Source organism: Triticum aestivum, chromosome 4A (genome assembly GCF_018294505.1).
Source record: "Triticum aestivum cultivar Chinese Spring chromosome 4A, IWGSC CS RefSeq v2.1, whole genome shotgun sequence".
NCBI lineage: Eukaryota > Viridiplantae > Streptophyta > Magnoliopsida > Poales > Poaceae > Triticum > Triticum aestivum.
Window position 1 is genome coordinate 625875211 of NC_057803.1, and position 21018 is coordinate 625896228.

Below are 21018 nucleotides of genomic sequence, written 5' to 3' on the forward strand. Positions count from 1 at the left end.
TGCATGTTTTCGAAACTTGCATCCGTCCGAGTTCCCCCAGTTCCATCCGTTGCCCGTTCTGAGCCCAGACACACTTGCACGCGCCCGCGACACGTCCAAAATAGTATTTTTTAGTGTCCGAGAAATGTTCTCGGAATGGGTTGAAAGTTGGCATGCAGTGTTGTTATGGTGTAGATAGGCCGCCTGCCAAATTTCATTGCATTCGGAGTTTGTTTGTTATCCCAACCGTTAAACTATAGCGACAATATAGTCGGTCAAAACGTCGGACGTTTTCGGTCTCCGAAAACAGTTGTCGGGCATCTCTCTCTTCTCTTCTCTCAGCTTGAGACCATCTACACAGTCCACTACCTACCGCCAGGCCAAATCTAACCTCTCTCGTCAGCCCGCGGCCCTCCTTGCGCTCGCGTCCGAAAGCTGTCCCGGACCCGACCCCGGGCAGTCGCCACCGTTGGATTCGGATCATCCCCAAACATCTTCAAAACATCTCTGTTTTCTTTTTTAGGCTCCCTACCTATTTATTTCTTGTCCGTCCGATTGCGATCGGAGGGCTCGAGTAGCCCGTAAACCTAACCGGCTTGCTATAAATCGTGGGCAACCCTAGTTTCTAGGCCTCATGTCCCATCCATCCACTTCATCCACCGCCACCCTCCCTCCAAACCCTCCTCGGAGTCCACATCGAGCCAACTACAGCCACCCACCTTCTTCCTCGTTCAGTTTCCACCGCACACCACCAGCCAGATCCAGCCCAACCGGAGTGCTCGAACAAGTCTCCTCCTTCCTCGGGATCGATCCAGATCCCACCTGGCCAAATCCCCTCGCCCGATCTTCCTCGATCCAAACCGCAGCCCTCCTCTGCCCGAGCTCCTCCTTCCCGGAGCAACACCCATCCCGGACGTCTCCCAATCGAGCCGCCCGATCTCCTGCACCTCCCCTCGTCCGAGAGCATGAGATCCTCTACCCGAGAACCTGTGCTGAAGATGCCTAGCGCCCCATGCCAAAAGGCCGCAGCACCGAGCGCGCCTCAACCTTGCTATCCCGCCGCCCCCTCCGAACCTTGCCGCCGGCGACCACCAGCAGGATCCCGCGGCCTCCTCTGCCCTCCCCTCGAGCCAACAGGTCCAGGACCGGCCCCGTTCCTCTCTCTTTCTTCATCTACCATTTCCTCTCTCTCTCACGTCTCTCTCTACAGGACCGCCGCCATGGACGCCCGACCCCGCTGCCGTCCATGAAGCTCTGCTTCACCCCTGCTGACTTGAACCGAATAGGATCCCCGGACCTCCTTCGCGCCACCGCACCTGTGCCGTCGATGTGATGCCCTGCTGCTGCTCCTGCATTTTCCCTGCACCTTCCCTGTCTCACACCTCTCTGTCTACCTCCTGTTGCAGTGCCACGGGTGGCTACAGCCCGAGCTCGCGCCCGTCCTCCTGGATCCGCCCCATTCGCCAAGGCCGGTCCCTGCCGAATCCGCCCGCTCTCGGCACCTCCGTGCTTCGCCGTCGCCGAAGCCCGCTGCTAGTTTTGCTGCCGCCGTCGCTTCCTGTCGAGCAGAGGGTGCTCCTCCTCTGCTTCGAGCCGTGCTGCTCCAAAGCCCGCTGCCTCCTCGGCAGCAAGGTCGGCCCAGCACCAGCGCCAAGTCCTGCAGCGCCTTATGACAGCGTCCTTGCCTCCAGATCCGGCCCAGCTCGCGTCTAGCCGGCCCATGAGGCCCGGTGAGCTTCAGATCCAGCGCCCATTGCTGCTTTCGGGCCAGTCAGATTCAGCCAATAGTGTTTTTTCCTACTGCTGCGATCTTCACTTTTATCCAGTAAAAAACAGATTTGCAGAAAAGCCCTCAAACATCATGCATATCATAACCAATAAACCATGCATCGGATTAACATGTTTTATATATGAAATATGACTAGAATTTCGTGTAGTTTCATAATATCCAACTTTCATGCATGTTTAAAATGTTAAAAATGCGGTTTGTTTAAATTTGCTTAATGACATGTTAAAATGATTTATTTCATAACTAAATAACCGTAGCTCCAAACTTAACAAACTTTATATGTAAATGGGGTAGAAAAATGCATAGTTTAACATGGTGCACTCATCTTGCATGTTTAACAACTCTAAAATATGGTTTAGGGAAGAACAGTACCAAATTCATAAATTGCATATGGGGATTTTCCGGAATTGTTGTTTGTTGTTCCGGCCTCATTTAAACATGCCTAGATAGGTAGTTTTCATTTGCTCCACCCCTTGCCATGTTTAAGAACATTTAATATTGATGGGTACCTAAATGAGAGCGAACTAAATAAGTCACGTGGTGTTTCGTCAATATGCAACGGAGTTGCAACTGAGCTCCACTTAATTTGTAGGGTTGTTTGTGCATTTTGCCATGCCATGCCTCTTTAAACCGGACATGCATCATACTTGGTTGTGCATCATGCCATGATTATGTGATGGTTGTTTACCATGATTGTTTGTTTCTTTCCGGTGTTGCTTCTTCGGGTTAGTTCCGATAACGTCGCGTTTGTGAGGATTCGTTCGACTTCGTCCGCTTGTCTTCTTCGTGGACTTGTTTTTCTTCCTTGCGAGATCTCAGGCAAGATGACCATACCCTCAAAATCACTTATATCTTTGCTTGCTAGTTGCTCGCTCTATTGCTATGCCGCGTTACCTACCACTTGCTTTATCATGCATCCCATATTGCCATGTCAAGCCTCTAACCCACCTTTCCTAGCAAACTGTTGTTTGGCTATGTTACCGCTTTGCTCAGCCCATCTTATAGCGTTGCTAGTTGCAGGTGAAGTTGAAGTTTGTCCATGTTTGGAACATGGATATGTTGGGATATCATTACTGTATCTTATTTACTTTAATGCATCTATACACTTGGTAATGGGTGGAAGGCTTGGCCTTATGCCTAGTGTTTTGTTCCACTCTTTCCGCCCTAGTTTCCGTCATACCGGTGTTATGTTCCTTGATTTTGCGTTCCTTGCATGGTTGGGTGTTATGGGAACCCCTTGACAGTTCGCTTTGAATAAAACTCCTCCAGCAAGGCCCAACCTTGGTTTTACCATTTGCCTCACCACCGCCTACTTTTCCCTTGGGAGTCATGCTCCCGAGGGTCATATTTATTTTAAGCCCCCCCGGGCCAGTGCTTGTCTAAGTGTTGGTCCGAACCGAGTAGACTGCGGGGCCACCTTGGGGAAACTTGAGGTTTGGTTTTACTCGTAGGATGTCTCATCCGGTGTTGCCCTGAGAACGAGATATGTGCAGCTCCAATCGGGATGTCGGCGCATCGGGCGGCTTTGCTAGTCTTGTTTTACCATTGTCGAAATGTCTTGTAACCGGGATTCCGAGTCTGATCGGGTCTTCCCGCTAGAAGTAATATCCTTCATTGACCGTGAGAGCTTGGGATGGGCTAAGTTGGGACACCCCTGTAGGGTTTGAACTTTCGAAAGTCGTGCCTGTGGTTATGGGTAGATGTGAATTTGTTAATGTCCGGTTGTAGAGAACTTGGCACTTAACGTAATTAAAATGAATCAACCGCGTGTGTAGCCATGATGGTCTATTTCCGGCGGAGTCTGGGAAGTGAACTCGGTTCTTGTGTTATGCTTGAATGTAAGTAGTTTCAGGATCACTTCTAGCTTCACGACCATTGCTTTGCTTCCCTTCTCTCTCTTATTTGCGTATGTTAGCCACCATATATGCTAGTGCTTGCTGCCGCTCCACCCCAATACCCCTTTCCTACCCATAAGCTTAAGTAGTCTTGATCTCGCGGGTGTGAGATTGCTGAGTCCTCGTGGCTCACAGGTACTTCCAAATAGTTGCAGGTGCCGATGATACCAGTGCAGGTGATGCTACCGAGATCAAGTGGGAGCTCGATGAAGATCTTGATCATTGTGTTGTGTCTTTTCTGGTTGATCAGTAGTTGAGCCCAGTTGGGACGATCGGGGTCTAGCAATTAGGGTTGTCTTCTTTTATTTTGGTTCTGTAGTCGGACCTTGATTGTACTCTGGATGATGTATGTTTAACTTGTATTTGTGTGAAGTGGTGATTGTAAGCCAACTCTTTATCCCTTTCTTATTCAGTACATGGGATGTGTAAAGATTACTCCTCTTGACACATGCCTACCATGCGGCTATGCCTCTAAGTCATGCCCCGACACGTGGGAGATATAGCCGCATTGTGGGTGTTACAAGTTGGTAATCAAAGCCATCCCCGACTTAGGAGCCCCCTGCTTGATCGAATCGCTGACGTTGTTGAGTCTAGAACAAAATGTTTTGAGTCTTAGGATTATATATATCGGAGAGTATGATTTTTTTTACTCCTCAGTCCTTTCGTCGCTCTGGTGAGGCCTCCTGACGTAGAGTTTTGACTCTTCTCTCCTCAAATTTCACGAAAAAAATTTAGGATCACGCGGGTATCTTGGAATCGTTTCGATGGTTTTGTGACGAGAACATTGTTCTTGGTGCCTCCTGACATTTAGGAGTTGTGGCAGTGTCCCAGGGAGTTGAGCTCCGAGGTGTTGTCGTCACAATTTTATCGTTGCAGTTTTGGAATACCTGAGTTCACCGACATCGAAAATCTCTTTTATGCAGTTGTTGGTGAGATAACCTCGACGCCAACCAGTACTGGGGAGGGAGTTCGGGAGTATTGCCATAACACGTATAACAAATGCTTTTCGAAGGTTGAGGTAAACGATTTCCAAAGGTTTCTTGGTTATGTGTTGAAGGATGGATACAGCTAGATGTAGGATTTGCTAGTTTTGGGTGAGATATTATGCTTCCCCTGTATCCCCAACACCTGATTGCATAACCAGAAAGTTTCGGGAGTTTATAAGTGGGAATTCAAGTATCACATAGGATATCTTTCCAACATACACATGAGACGATATGGGGTCTATCATATGTTTGTTCCGGCTTATTCTGTAAGCCAATCCTTTGTTTTGTTTTCAGTTGTGGTATTCTAGTTGCTTCAATGTCAAGTGTTGATTCCATACCTTTCCTAAGCAGTGTTCTCATATTCCTATGCGAATACAAATCCTTTTTTATCTTCGAGTTTGCCATCTCAATTTCTTTTTCAACCGGTGTGTTCATCTTCAAGTGGATCCGATCGTTTTCAACATCTGCAAGACTCAACTCAAGTTTTTCTCAATGGTGTTTGTTTCATATGTCCCAAGTTGCCTTTGTTTTCCTGCCCTCCCACCCTTTTCCTTCAAGGAATCAGATGTCTTAATCAAGTATCCTCTTATGGATGTGAAGCCTCTCCGTTCTTTTCCGTCAATGTTCTTATCTGGTGATTCTCAGGAAGATACTAATGGAGCTTCAAGTTCATCATTCTTCGTTCTATTTTCTTCTCCGGTGGATTCAATTCAAGCTTTATCGATCATATACTTTCCTTGTTTCTAATATTTTATCATGCCGGTGCACTCCTTAATCATCCACCTCTTGCTATTCATGTTTATCCGAAGTGCCGAAGATATCTCAGAAGACTTGTGCTCCATTATCAATCTGCTCAAGCTAATTCGGGGTTGTTATCTCATTCTAGCCATTTAAATAAACTGTCGCAATCTTCCTTTTAAATCGTTCAATGGTGTATCTTTTGAGTGGGCCCTAACCCACATGTCTTTTCCCAGGATCTTACCTGACTCTTCTATTTTTACGGAGTACTCTCAGATTCTTCTCCAAGTTTGACGTAAGAATGAATTGTCATCAGTCATATGTATTTCTCCAAGATCGGTCAAATTATTTTCATCATTGGCTCAACCTCTTCCTTTTTTATTCTCCCGGAGTGTCTAAACAATTCATGGTGGTGTTTCTCGTCATCATTCTCGAATTGTGAAGATCGAAGAAGATTTTCTCTTAAATCTTGCTCCATTCTCTCAAAGATTCATGGTTCTAGCTTGATGCCATCCTCTCATAATTGTTTTCGATTGTGAGAATTCTTTTCACCCATCCGGAGCATTTCAAGAGTCTTTTCAGTTTGATTCTCCGGAGGCCATCATTTCAGAGGATTTATTCATTCTCAGCTTTCAGCTCTCGTTCTTGAATTCTTCCGGTGCATCATTCAAATATTCTCTAATCAGCTCGGGATCTCTTCGTTCACTTGTATCTAAATTCTCTCAAGTATCTTCGTTCTCTAATTCTTCCCGGTGTTTCTTTATATTTTCTTCATTCATTTTCAATTCTTATGGTGGTTCGTTCAAGATTTCTCTTCCTTCTTTATCATATTAATTTATCCGTTGTTTCAGTCCTACCGGTGGTTCACTGAAGACCTTCTCAAGTTTGCACTATATCTCTCTTAATCCTTTCTATGAGAATAAGCGGTATGCCAAATCCGTTGCTTGTCATCAAGTTAATTGATGAAGGATAAGCATAATGTAATTCTTATTCTTGTTTCATCGAGTATATTCAATTCCTTATTCCGGAGGTTCATCAAATTATTGGTTTCAATTGTTTCATCTTTACTTTTCCTGGAGTTCCAAGATCTCTCAGTTATATCACCACGAAGCTCCACCTAATCATTGCAAAGTTTCACCTTGTGTTTTCAACTTCTCTTTCTTTCTATTATCCTTTTATTACCGGAGTTCTTCACGGAGGCTCAACATGGTGGCTCATCAAAGATTCCTTTTATTCTTCAATAGTTCTTCAAGTTTTCTCTCGAAGCTAAGATCCGCCAAGCTATACTCTAAAATGAACATGGTGATCAACACATGTCTTGTTTTGAGGAGTTCAAGCTTTCTTAATCTTGCATTTCTAAGTGCAGTTCAATCCCTTCTCCCTTATCTTTTGAGGTGGTGTTATGTCATTTTGACAGTTTCCTTCATGGTTCATGATCGCCAAGTTGTTCGAAATGACATATCTTAAATCCATCATTTTCAGTTCATTCAGGACATTTTTTCAACCCATCAATCCCTTCATTGGAGTTATCTTGGGTTATATTTCACCTCAAGCTTTCCCTAAGGATTGTTGCTATTTATGGTGCTTATAAATGACCCTAGTTCTTCATTTATCCTCCCGGTGAGATAAGCTTCTCGTCTCCTTGTTCACATCAATCCAATCTATTGTTTCCGTTAGTGACATAATTTCACCTCATAGTTTTGAGAAGTTCTCCATAAGCCCACATCAAGCTTACTCTTTTCGTTGTCGGTTTCCAACAACTCCATTATAACCTTCTTGGAAGGGTGCCTTCCAAGCTCATTTGTGGCAGAAGTTGGCATTTTCTTCTACATTCTTTTATTCCAATGAGCTATCTTCTATTCTTTCTTCTGGAGGCATTGTGATGTTGCTCTTTTCACTCATCATCTCGAATTGCGAGGATCGTGTTCTTTTCGTGCTTATCGTTTCAACCGGAGTGTCGTGTCCTCTATTCAAGTATCCTCTCATCTTGTCTAGTTCATATTCAATTCCTTCCATTTTCAGTCGGAGTGCTGCCCAAATTATATCATTCTTATTCCTTCTCTATCTTGTTTTAACCGGAGTGTTGTGTCCAGCATTCCTCTTCTAACCGGAGTCTCATTAAAGTGCTTTCATTTTACCAAGCTCATATTCTTTACCTTCCATTTCCAACCGGAGTGTTGTCGTAATTGATCTTTATCGTTCCTTGTACATCTCATTTCATCCGGAGTGCTTGCATGTACTTCTTGTCCTTTGTGACACTTTTCTTATGTCTTTCAACCTACAAGGTTCAAGTAATGTTCCTTGTTTCATTTTCTAACGGAGTGTTTTCAACTTCGATCATCTCCGTTGTATTCTTTTCTCAAAATGGTTTAACCTCTCAAGGTTCATGGTTTCACTCATTTGTCGAAGAAGCAACTTAGTTTTACCTCTCTTCTTCCTCTTTCATTTTCCCTCCGGTGCCATCCTAGATCTCGGGACGAGATCCTCTCGTAGTGGTGGAGTGTTGTAACGCCCCGAGACCGATGCGCCAGGTGTCTTCCAGTTATTTCGCTGTCGTTGCCTTGCCATTCGCTTGCGTGTTGCATCTTGCCATGTCATCATCCGCATTGCATCTGCATGTTTCCGAAACTTGCATCCGTCCGGGTTCCCCAGTTCCGTCCGTTGTCCGTTCTGAGCCCAGACACACTTGCACGCGCCCGCGGCACGTCCGAAATAGTATTTTTTAGTGGCCGGTAAATGTTCTCGGAATGGGTTGAAAATAGGCATGCGGTGTTGTTATGGTGTAGATAGGCCGCCTGCCAAATTTCATCGCATTCGTACTTCGTTTGTTAGCCCAACCGTTAAACTATAGCGACAAATATAGTCGGTCAAAACGTCGCACATTTTCGGTCTCCGGAAACAGTTGCCGGACCTCTCTCTCTTCTCTTCTCTCAGCTTGAGACCGTCTACATAGTCCACTACCTACCACCAGGCCCAACCTAACCTCTCTCGTCAGCCCGCGGCCCTCCTCGCGCGCACGTCCAAAAGCTGTCCCGGACCCGACCCCGGGCAGTCGTCACCGTTGGATTCGGGTCATCCCCAAACATCTTCAAAACATCTCTATTTTCTCTTTTAGGCTCCCTACCTATTTATTTCTCGTCCGCCCGATTGCGATCGGAGGGCTCGAGTAGCCCGTAAACCTAACATGCTTGCTATATATCGTGGGCAACCCGAATTTCTAGGCCTCATGTCCCATCCATCCACTTCATCCGCCGCCACCCTCTCTCCAAATCCTCCTCGAAGTCCACATCGAGCCAACCACAGCCACCCACCCACCTTCTTCCTTGTTCAGTTTCCACCGCACACCACCAGCCAGATCCAGCCCAACCGGAGCACTCGAACAAGTCTCCTCCTTCCTCGGGATCGATTTAGATCCCACCTGGCCAAATCCCCTGGCCCGATCTTCCTCGATCCAACCCGCAGCCCTCCTCTGCCCGAACTCCTCCTTCCTCGAGGAACACCCGTCCCGGACGTCTCCCGATCAAGCCGCCCGATCTCCTGCGCCTCCCCTCGTCCGAGAGCATGATATCCTCTACCCGAGCACCCGTGCTGAAGATGCCCAGCGCCCCACGCCAAAAGGCCGCATCGCTGAGCGCACCTCAACCTTGATATCCCGCCATCCCCACCGAACCTTGCCGCGGGTGAGCACCAGCAGGATCTCGTGGCCTCCTCTGCCCTCCCCTCGAGCCAACAGGTCCAGGACTGGCCCCGTTCCTCTTTCTTTCTTCCTCTACCGTTTCCTCTCTCTCACATCTATCTTTGCAATAGACCGCCGCCATGGACGCCCGACCCTGCTGCCGTCCATGAAGCTCTTCTTCACCCCTGCCGACCTGAACCGAATAGGATCCCCGGACCTCCTTCGCGCCGCCGCACCTGTGCCGTCGATGGGATGCCCTTCTGCTGCTCCAGCATTTTCCCTGCACCTTCCCTGTCTCACACCTCTCTGTCTACCTCCTATTGCAGCACCATGGGTGGCTACACCCCGAACTCGCGCCCATCCTCCTGGATCCGCCTCATTCGCCAAGGCCGGTCCCTGCCGAATCCGCCCGCTCCCGGCACCTCCGTGCTTCGCTGTTGCCGAAGCCCGCTGCCAGTTTCGCTGCCGCCGTCGCTTCCTGTCAAGCAGAGGGTGCGCCTCCTCTGCTTTGAGTCGCGCCGCTCCAACGCCCGCTGCCTCCTTGGTGAAGGAAATATGCCCTAGAGGCAATAATAATGTTATTATTTTATTTCCTTATATCATGATAAATGTTTATTATTCATGCTAGAATTGTATTATCCGGAAACATAATACTTGTGTGAATACATAGACAAACTAAACGTCACTAGTATGCCTCTACTTGACTAGCTCGTTAATCAAAGATGGTTATGTTTCCTAACCACAGACATGTGTTGTCATTTGATTAACGGGATCACATTATTAGGAGAATGATGTGATTGACATGACCCTTTCCATTAGCTTAGCACCCGATCGTTTAGTATGTTGCTATTGCTTTCTTCATGACTTATACATGTTCCTATGACTATGAGATTATGCAACTCCCGTTTTCCAGAGGAAAACTTTGTGTGCTACCAAACGTCACAACGTAACTGGGTGATTATAAAGGAGCTCTACAGGTGTCTCCAAAGGTAAATGTTGGGTTGGCGTATTTCGAGATTAGGATTTGTCACTTCGATTGTCGGAGAGGTATCTCTGGGCCCTCTCGGTAATGCACATCACATAAGCCTTGCAAGCATTGCAACTCATGAGTTAGTTGCGAGATGATGTATTACGAAACGAGTAAAGAGACTTGCCGGTAACGAGATTGAACTAGGTATTGAGATACCGACGATCGAATCTCAGGCAAGTAACATACCGATGACAAAGGGAACAACGTATGTTGTTATGCGGTCTGACCGATAAAGATCTTCGTAGAATATGTGGGATCCAATATGAGCATCCAGGTTCCGCTACTGGTTATTGACCGGAGACATGTCTCGGTCATGTCTACATTGTTCTCGAACCCGTAGGGTCCGCACGCTTAAGGTTTCGATGACAGTTATATTATGAGTTTATGAGTTTTGATGTACCGAAGTTAGTTCGGAGTCCCGGATGTGATCACGGACATAACGAGGAGTCTCGAAATAGTCGAGACATAAAGATTGATATATTGGACGGCTATATTCGGACACCGGAAGTGTTCCGGGTGATTTCAGAGAAAACCGGAGTACCGGAGGGTTACCGGAACCCCCCCGGGAGAAGTAATGGGCCATATGGGCCTTAGTGGAGAGCGAGAAGGGCAGCTAGGGTGGGCCGCGTGCCTCCTTCCCCCCTGGTCCGAATTGGACTAGGAGAGGGGGGGGGGCGGCGCCCCCCTTTCCTTCTCCCTCCCCACTTCCTTCCCCCTCCTACTCGTACTAGGAGGACTCCTCCTTGGCGCGCCTATAGGGCCGGCCGGCCTCCTCCCCTTGCTCCTTTATATACGGGGGCAGGGGGCACCCCTAGACACACAAGTTGATCCACGTGATCGTTTTCTTAGCCGTGTGCGGTGCCCCCTTCCACCATAATCCTCGATAATATTGTAGCGGTGCTTAGGCGAAGCCCTGCGACGGTAGAACATCAAGATCGTTACCACGCCGTCGTGCTGACGGAACTCTTCCCCGACACTTTGCTGGATCGGAGTCCGGGGATCGTCATCGAGCTGAACGTGTACTAAAACTCGGAGGTGCCGTAGTTTCGGTGCTTGATCGGTTGGGCCGTGAAGACGTACGACTACATCAACTGCGTTGTGCTAACGCTTCCGCTGTCGGTCTACAAGGGTACGTAGATCACACTCTCCCCTCCCGTTGCTATGCATCACCATGATCTTGCGTGTGCGTAGGATTTTTTTTGAAATTACTACGTTCCCCAACAGTGGCATCCGAGCCTAGGTTTTATGTGTTGATGTTATATGCATGAGTAGAACACAAGTGAGTTGTGGGCGATATAAGTCATACTGCTTACTAGCATGTCATACTTTGGTTCGGCGGTATTGTTCGACGAAGCGGCCCGGACCGACATTACGCGTATGCTTACGCGAGACCGGTTCTCCCGACGTGCTTTGCACAAAGGTGGCTAGCGGGTGTCAGTTTCTCCAATTTTAGTTGAACCGAGTGTGGCTACGCCCGGTCCTTGCGAAGGTTAAAACATCACCAACTTGACAAACTATCGTTGTAGTTTTGATGCGTAGGTAAGATTGGTTCTTTCTTAAGCCCGTAGAAGCCACGTAAAACTTGCAACAACAAAGTAGAGGACGTCTAACTTGTTTTTGCAGGGCATGTTGTGATGTGATATGGTCAAGACATGATGCTAAATTTTATTGTATGAGACGATCATGTTTTGTAACCAAGTTATCGGCAACTGGCAGGAGCCATATGGTTGTCGCTTTATTGTATGCAATGCAATTGCGCTGTAATGCTTTACTTTATCACTAAGCGGTAGCGATAGTCGTGGAAGCATAAGATTGGCGAGACGACAACGATGCTACGATGGTGATCAAGGTGTCGCGCTGGTGACGATGGTGATCACGGCGATGCTTCAAAGATGGAGATCACAAGCACAAGATGATGATGGCCATATCATATCACTTATATTGATTGCATGTGATGTTTATCTTTTATGCATCTTATCTTGCTTTTATTGACGGTAGCATTTTAAGATGATCTCTCACTAATTATTAAGAAGTGTTCTCCCTGAGTATGCACCGTTGCGAAAGTTCTTCGTGCTGAGACACCACGTGATGATCGGGTGTGATAGGCTCTACGTTCAAATACAACGGGTGCAAAACAGTTGCACATGCGGAATACTCAGGTTATACTTGACGAGCCAAGCATATACAGATATGGCCTCGGAACACAGAGACCAAAAGGTTGAGCGTGAATCATATAGTAGATATGATCAACATAGTGGTGTTCACCAATGAAACTACTCCATCTCACGTGATGATCGGACATGGTTTAGTTGATTTGGATCACGTAATCACTTAGAGGATTAGAGGGATGTCTGTCTAAGTGGGAGTTCTTTAGTAATATGATTAATTGAACCTAAATTTATCATGAACTTAGTACCTGATAGTATCTTGCTTGTTTATGTTTGATTGTAGATAGATGGCCCGTGCTGTTGTTCCGTTGAATTTTAATGCATTCCTTGAGAAAGCAAAGTTCAAATATGATGGTAGCAATTACACAGACTGGGTCCATAACTTGAGGATTACCCTCATTGCTGCACAGAAGAATTTTGTCCTGGAAGCACCGCTGGGTGCCAGGCCTGCTGCTGGAGCAACACCAGATGTTATGAACGCTTGGCAGAGCAAAGCTGATGACTACTCAATAGTTCAGTGTGCCATGCTTTACGACTTAGAATCGGGACTTCAACGACGTTTTGAACGTCATGGAGCATATGAGATGTTCCAGGAGTTGAAGTTAATATTTCAAGCAAATGCCTGGATTGAGAGATATGAAGTCTCCAATAAGTTCTATAGCTGCAAGATGGAGGAGAACAGTTCTGTCAGTGAGCATATACTCAAAATGTCTAGGTATAATAATCACTTGATTCAATTGGGAGTTAATCTTCCAGATGATTGCGTCATTGACAGAATTCTCCAATCACTACCACCAAGCTACAAGAGCTTCGTGATGAACTATAATATGCAAGGGATGAATAAGACTATTCCCGAGCTCTTCGCAATGCTGAAAGCTGCGGAGGTAGAAATCAAGAAGGAGCATCAAGTGTTGATGGTCAACAAGACCACTAGTTTCAAGAAAAAGGGCAAAGGAAAGAAGAAGGGGAACTTCAAAAAGAACAGCAAGCAAGTTGCTACTCAAGAGAAGAAACCCAAACCTGGACCTAAGCCTGAAACTGAGTGCTTCTGCTGCAAGCAGACTGGTCACTGGAAGCGGAACTGCCCCAAGTATTTGGCGGATAAGAAGGATGGCAAGGTGAACAAAGGTATATGTGATATACATGTTATTGATGTGTACCTTACTAATGCTCGCAGTAGCACCTGGGTATTTGATACTGGTTCTGTTGCTAACATTTGCAACTCAAAACAGGGACTACGGATTAAGCGAAGATTGTCTAAGGACGAGGTGACGATGCACGTGGGAAATGGTTCCAAAGTCGATGTGATCGCGGTCGGCACGCTACCTCTACATCTACCTTCGGGATTAGTATTAGACCTAAATAATTGTTATTTGGTGCCAGCGTTAAGCATGAACATTATATCTGGATCTTGTTTGATGCGAGACGGTTATTCATTTAAATCAGAGAATAATGGTTGTTCTATTTATATGAGTAATATCTTTTATGGTCATGCACCCTTAAAGAGTGGTCTATTCTTATTAAATCTCAATAGTAGTGACACACATATTCACAATGTTGAAGCCAAAAGATGCAGAGTTAATAATGATAGTGTAACTTATTTGTGGCACTGCCGTTTGGGTCATATCGGTGTAAAGCGCATGAAGAAACTCCATGCAGATGGACTTTTGGAACCACTTGATTATGAATCACTTGGTACTTGCAAACCGTGCCTTATGGGTAAGATGACAAAAACACCATTCTCCGGTACTATGGAGAGAGCAACAGATTTGTTGGAAATCATACATACATATGTATGTGGTCCGATGAATGTTGAGGCTCGTGGTGGATATCGTTATTTTCTCACCTTCACAGATGACTTAAGCAGATATGGGTATATCTACTTAATGAAACATAAGTCTGAAACGTTTGAAAAGTTTAAAGAATTTCAGAGTGAAGTTGAAAATCATCGTAACAAGAAAATAAAATTCCTACAATCTGATCGTGGAGGAGAATATTTGAGTTACGAGTTTGGTGTACATATGAAACAATGCGGAATAGTTTCGCAACTCACGCCACCCGGAACACCATAGCATAATGGTGTGTCCGAACGTCGTAATCATACTTTACTAGATATGGTGCGATCTATGATGTCTCTTACTGATTTACCGCTATCGTTTTGGGGATATGCTCTAGAGACAGCCGCATTCACGTTAAAAAGGGCACCATCAAAATCCGTTGAGACGACGCCTTATGAACTGTGGTTTGGCAAGAAACCAAAGTTGTCGTTTCTGAAAGTTTGGGGCTACGATGCTTATGTGAAAAAGCTTCAACCTGATAAGCTCGAACCCAAATCGAAGAAATGTGTCTTCATAGGATATCCAAAGGAAACTATTGGATACACCTTCTATCATAGATCCGAAGGCAAGACTTTTGTTGCCAAATTCGAAAACTTTCTAGAGAAGGAGTTTCTCTCGAAAGAAGTGAGTGGGAGGAAAGTAGAACTTGATGAGGTAACTGTACCTGCTCCCTTATTGGAAAGTAGCACATCACAGAAACCAGTTTAAGTGACACCTACACCAATTAGTGAGGAAGCTAATGATGATGATCATGAAACTTCAGAACAAGATACTACTGAACCTCGTAGATCAACCAGAGTAAGATCCGCACCAGAGTGGTACGGTAATCCTGTTCTGGAAGTCATGCTACTAGATCATGATGAACCTACGAACTATGAAGAAGCGATGGTGAGCCCAGATTCCGCAAAATGGCTTGAAGCCATGAAATCTGAGATGGGATCCATGTATGAGAACAAAGTGTGGACTTTGGTTGACTTGCCCAATGATCGACAAGCAATTGAGAATAAATGGATCTTCAAGAAGAAGACTGACGCTGACGGTAATATTACTATCTACAAAGCTCGACTTGTCGCAAAAGGTTTTCGACAAGTTCAAGGGATTGACTACGATGAGACCTTCTCACCCGTAGCGATGCTTAAGTCTGTCCGAATCATGTTAGCAATTGCCGCATTTTATAATTATGAAATTTGGCAAATGGATGTCAAAACTGCATTCCTGAATGGATTTCTAGAAGAAGAGTTGTATATGATGCAACCGGAAGGTTTTGTCGATCCAAAGGGAGCTAACAAAGTATGCAAGCTCCAGCGATCCATTTATGGACTGGTGCAAGCTTCTCGGAGTTGGAATAAACGCTTTGATAGTGTGATCAAAGCATTTGGTTTTGTACAGACTTTTGGAGAAGCCTGTATTTACAAGAAAGTGAGTGGGAGCTCTGTAGCATTTCTGATATTATATGTAGATGACATATTACTAATAGGAAATGATATAGAATTTCTGGATAGCATAAAGGGATACTTGAATAAGAGTTTTTCAATGAAAGACCTCGGTGAAGCTGCTTAGATATTGGGCATTAAGATCTATAGAGACAGATCAAGACGTTTAATTGGACTTTCACAAAGCACATACCTTGACAAAATTTTGAAGAAGTTCAAAATGGATCAAGCAAAGAAAGGATTCTTGCCTGTGTTACAAGGTGTGAAATTAAGTAAGACTCAATGCCCGACCAATGCAGAAGATAGAGAGAAAATGAAAGATGTTCCCTATGCTTCAGCCATAGGCTCTATCATGTATGCAATGCTGTGTACCAGACCTGATGTGTGTCTTGCTATAAGTCTAGCAGGGAGGTACCAAAGTAATCCATGAGTGGATCACTGGACAGCGGTCAAGAACATCCTGAAATACCTGAAAAGGACTAAGGATATGTTTCTCATATATGGAGGTGACAAAGAGCTCATCATAAATGGTTACGTTGATGCAAGCTTTGACACTGATTCGGACGATTCTAAATCGCAAACCGGATACGTGTTTACATTAAACGGTGGAGCTGTAAGTTGGTGCAGTTCTAAACAAAGCGTTGTGGCGGGATCTACATGTGAAGCGGAGTACATAGCTGCTTCGGAAGCAGCAAACGAAGGAGTCTGGATGAAGGAGTTCATATCCGATCTAGGTGTCATACCTAGTGCATCGGGTCCAATGAAAATCTTTTGTGACAATACTGGTGCAATTGCCTTGGCAAAGGAATCCAGATTTCACAAGAGAACCAAGCACATCAAGAGATGCTTCAATTCCATTCGGGATCTAGTCCAAGTGGGAGACATAGAGATTTGTAAGATACAAATGGATCTGAATGTTGCAGACCCATTGACTAAGCCTCTTCCACGAGCAAAACATGATCAACACCAAAGCTCCATGGGTGTTAGAATCATTACTGTGTAATCTAGATTATTGACTCTAGTGCAAGTGGGAGACTGAAGGAAATATGCCCTAGAGGCAATAATAATGTTATTATTTTATTTCCTTATATCATGATAAATGTTTATTATTCATGCTAGAATTGTATTATCCGGAAACATAATACTTGTGTGAATACATAGACAAACTAAACGTCACTAGTATGCCTCTACTTGACTAGCTCATTAATCAAAGATGGTTATGTTTCCTAACCACAGACATGTGTTGTCATTTGATTAATAGGATCACATTATTAGGAGAATGATGTGATTGACATGACCCATTCCATTAGCTTAGCACCTGATCGTTTAGTATGTTGCTATTGCTTTCTTCATGACTTATACATGTTCCTATGACTATGAGATTATGCAACTCCTGTTTGCCGGAGGAAAACTTTGTGTGCTACCAAACGTCACAACGTAACTGGGTGATTATAAAGGAGCTCTACAGGTGTCTCCAAAGGTAAATGTTGGGTTGGCGTATTTCGAGATTAGGAGATGTATCTCTGGGCCCTCTCGGTAATGCACATCACATAAGCCTTGCAAGCATTGCAACTAATGAGTTAGTTGCGAGATGATGTATTACAAAACGAGTAAAGAGCCTTGCCGGTAACGAGATTGAACTAGGTATTGAGATACCGACGATCGAATCTCGGGCAAGTAACATACCGATGACAAAGGGAACAACGTATGTTGTTATGCGGTCTGACCGATAAAGATCTTCGTAGAATATGTGGGAGCCAATATGAGCATCCAGGTTCCGCTATTGGTTATTGACTGGAGACATGTCTCCATCATGTCTACATTGTTCTCGAACCCGTAGGGTCCGCACGCTTAAGGTTTTGATGACAGTTATATTATGAGTTTATGAGTTTTGATGTACAGAAGTTAGTTCGGAGTCCTGGATGTGATCACGGACATAACGAGGAGTCTCGAAATGGTCGAGACATAAAGATTGATATATTGGACGGCTATATTCGGACATCGGAAGTGTTCCGGGTGATTTCGGAGAAAACCGGAGTACCGGAGGGTTACCGGAACCCCCCCGGGAGAAGTAATGGGCCATATGGGCCTTAGTGGAGAGAGAGAAGGGCAGCCAGGGTGGGCCGCACGCCTCCTCCCCCCTGGTCCAAATTGGACTAGGAGAGGGGGGCGGCGCCCCCCTTTCCTTCTCCCTCCCCACTTCCTTCCCCCTCCTAGTGGGAGTCCTACTCCTACTAGGAGGAGGACTCCTCCTTGGCGCGCCTATAGGGCCGGCCGGCCTCCTCCCCTTGCTCCTTTATATACGGGGGCAGGGGCACCCCTAGACACACAAGTTGATCCACGTGATCGTTTTCTTAGCCGTGTGCGGTGCCCCCTTCCACCATAATCCTCGATAATATTGTAGCGGTGCTTAGGCGAAGCCCTGCGACGGTAGAACATCAAGATCGTCACCACGCCGTCGTGCTGACGGAACTCTTCCCCGACACTTTGCTGGATCGGAGTCCGGGGATCGTCATCGAGCTGAACGTGTGCTAAAACTCGGAGGTGCTGCAGTTTCCATGCTTGATCGGTTGGGCCGTGAAGACGTACGACTACATCAACCGCGTTGTGCTAACGCTTCCGCTGTCGGTCTACAAGGGTACGTAGATCACACTCTCCCCTCTCGTTGCTATGCATCACCATGATCTTGCGTGTGCGTAGAATTTTTTTTGAAATTACTACGTTCCCAAACAGTTGGCAGCAAGGTCGGCCCAACACCAGCGCCAAGTCCCGCAGCGCCTGATGACCGCATCCTTGCCTCCAAATCCGGCCCATGAGGCCTGGTGAGCTTCAGATCCAGCGCCCATTGCTGCTATCGGGCCAGTCAGATTTGGCCCATAGTGTTTTTTCCTACTTCTGCGATTTTCACTTTTATCCAGTAAAAACAGATTTGCAGAAAAGCCCTCAAACATCATGCATATCATAACTAATAAACTGTGCATCAGATTAAAATGTTTTATATATGAAATATGACTAGAATTTCGTCTAGTTTTATAATACCAACTTTCATGCATGTTTAAAATGTTTAAAATTCTGTTTGTTTAAATTTGCTTAATGACATGTTAAAATGATTTATTTCATAACTAAATAACCGTAGCTCCAAACTTAACAAACTTTATATGTAAATGGGGTAGAAAAATGCCTAGTTTATCAAGGTGCAGTCATATTGCATGTTTAAAAACTCTAAAATATGGTTTAGGGCAGAACAGTACCAAATCCATAAATTGCATATGGGGATTTTCCGGAATTGTTGGTTGTTGTTCCGGCCTCATTTAAACTTGCCTAGATAGGTAGCTTTCATTTGCTCCACCCCTTGCCATGTTTAAGAACATTAAATATTGATGGGTACCTAAACGAGAGAGAACTAAATAAGTCACGTGGTGTTTCGCCAATATGCAACGGAGTTGCATATTGAGCTCTACTTAATTTGTAGGATGGTTTGTGCATTTTGCCATACCATGCCTCTTTAAACCGGACATGTATCATACTTGGTTGTGCATCATGCCATGATTATGTGATGGTTGTTTACCATGTTTGTTTGTCTCTTTCCGGTGTTGCTTCTTTGGGTTAGTTCCGACAACGTCGCGTTTGTGAGGATTCGTTCGACTTTGTCCGCTTGTCTTCTTCGTGGACTCGTTCTTCTTCCTTGCGGGATCTCAGGCAAGATGACCATACCCTCGAAATCACTTCTATCTTTGCATGCTAGTTGCTCGCTCTATTGCTATGCCGCGTTACCTAACACTTGCTTTATCATGCCTCCCATATTGCCATGTGAAGCCTCTAACCCACCTTTCCTAGCAAACTGTTGTTTGGCTATGTTACCGCTTTGCTCAGCCCATCTTATAGCATTGCTAGTTGCAGGTGAAGTTGAAGTTTGTCCATGTTTGGAACATGGATATGTTGAGATATCATTACTATATCTTATTTACTTTAATGCATCTATATACTTGGTAAAGGATGGAAGGCTCGGCCTTATGCCTGGTATTTTGTTCCACTCTTGCCGCCCTAGTTTCCGTCATACCGGTGTTATGTTCCTTGATTTTGCGTTCCTTACACGGTTGGGTGTTATGGGAACCCCTTGACAGTTCGCTTTGAATAAAACTCCTCCAGCAAGGCCCAACCTTGGTTTTACCATTTGCCTCACCACCACCTACTTTTCCCTTGGGAGTCGCGCTCCCGAGGGTCATATTTATTTTAAGCCCCCCGGGCCAGTGCTTGTCTAAGTGTTGGTCCGAACCGAGTAGACTGCGGGGCCACCTCGGGGAAACTTAAGGTTTGGTTTTACTCGTAGGATGTCTCATCCGGTGTTGCCCTGAGAACAAGATATGTGTAGCTCCTATCGGGATGTCGGCGCATCGGGTGGCTTTGCTGGTCTTGTTTTACCATTGTCGAAATGTCCACTGGCCCAAAAATGCTTTCGGCCCAAAAGCCCAGGGCGGAGCTAGCGGTTTCTTTCTGGCCGTCGATATAGATCGGACGGTCCAGAGCGATTTTCGCTTGAACAAAACTGTGGGGAGAGAAAGCCTCGACCGCAACCCTAGCCCATTCGGTTTCCCACGCCCCTCTCGATCTCTCTCTTGTGACGGCGACGCAAAAAGGGCTGTGCCTCGGCCGACCACCCCGGTTGCCGGCGACGGCGGCGGATGCCGCGTCAGCCTCTCTCTCTCTCTCTCTCTCTCTCTCTCTCCTTTCCCTTTCCTTTCCTTTCCTTTCTCCATCTCTTTCTTCCTCCGCCTCCTGCGACAGAGAAAAAGAGAGAGACGCCAAGGGCCTCGTCGGCCGCCGGCGACAGTGTCGCCACGGCGGCGCGCGAGCAACCATTCTCCACTTTCCCCTTCCCCTTTTTTTCTTAGACAGAGAGAAAGATGCGAGGCCGAGGCCACCTCTGCTCCCTTGCAGCGCCCGGCGACATGGAGTGGCGGCGCCGTTGCCGATCCCTTCGCCGGTGGTGCGTTCCCCTTGGGGTGAGCGCGCCGCCGTCGAGCGGTTGGGCCGCGGTGCTCCCCCCTTCTCGCTTTTTTTGTCCTTTTTCTTTTCTTTGCCGGCATACCGTTGAGTTGGCTCTGGTAGTTCTTCGTCCGACGCCTCGGCTTGCCGATGCGCGTCCGGATCGAGAGGAACGGCGCGGCCATAACGGCGGCGCAACTTTTCCGGTGAGGCCCGAGGCCCTTCTCCGGTGATGTACTTTGCCCTGTCTAGGATTCCTGGTGGGAGGAGATTTCTTTTGCTTTGATTTCTCTGTTTCTTTTCAACCGAAAAAATCTAACCCAATATGGCTGATATCATTGATAGATGTTGTGGATCACTAGGCTAGATTAGATCGGTGGTTTGCTGTGGTTTACCTTCTCCATAGGTGGATGAACCCACCGAAATGGCCATGGTGGATGGCTACCGGTGATGGCAGAGAGTAGCGGTGGCGGTGCTTCCCATCAGCACTGCACTAACCC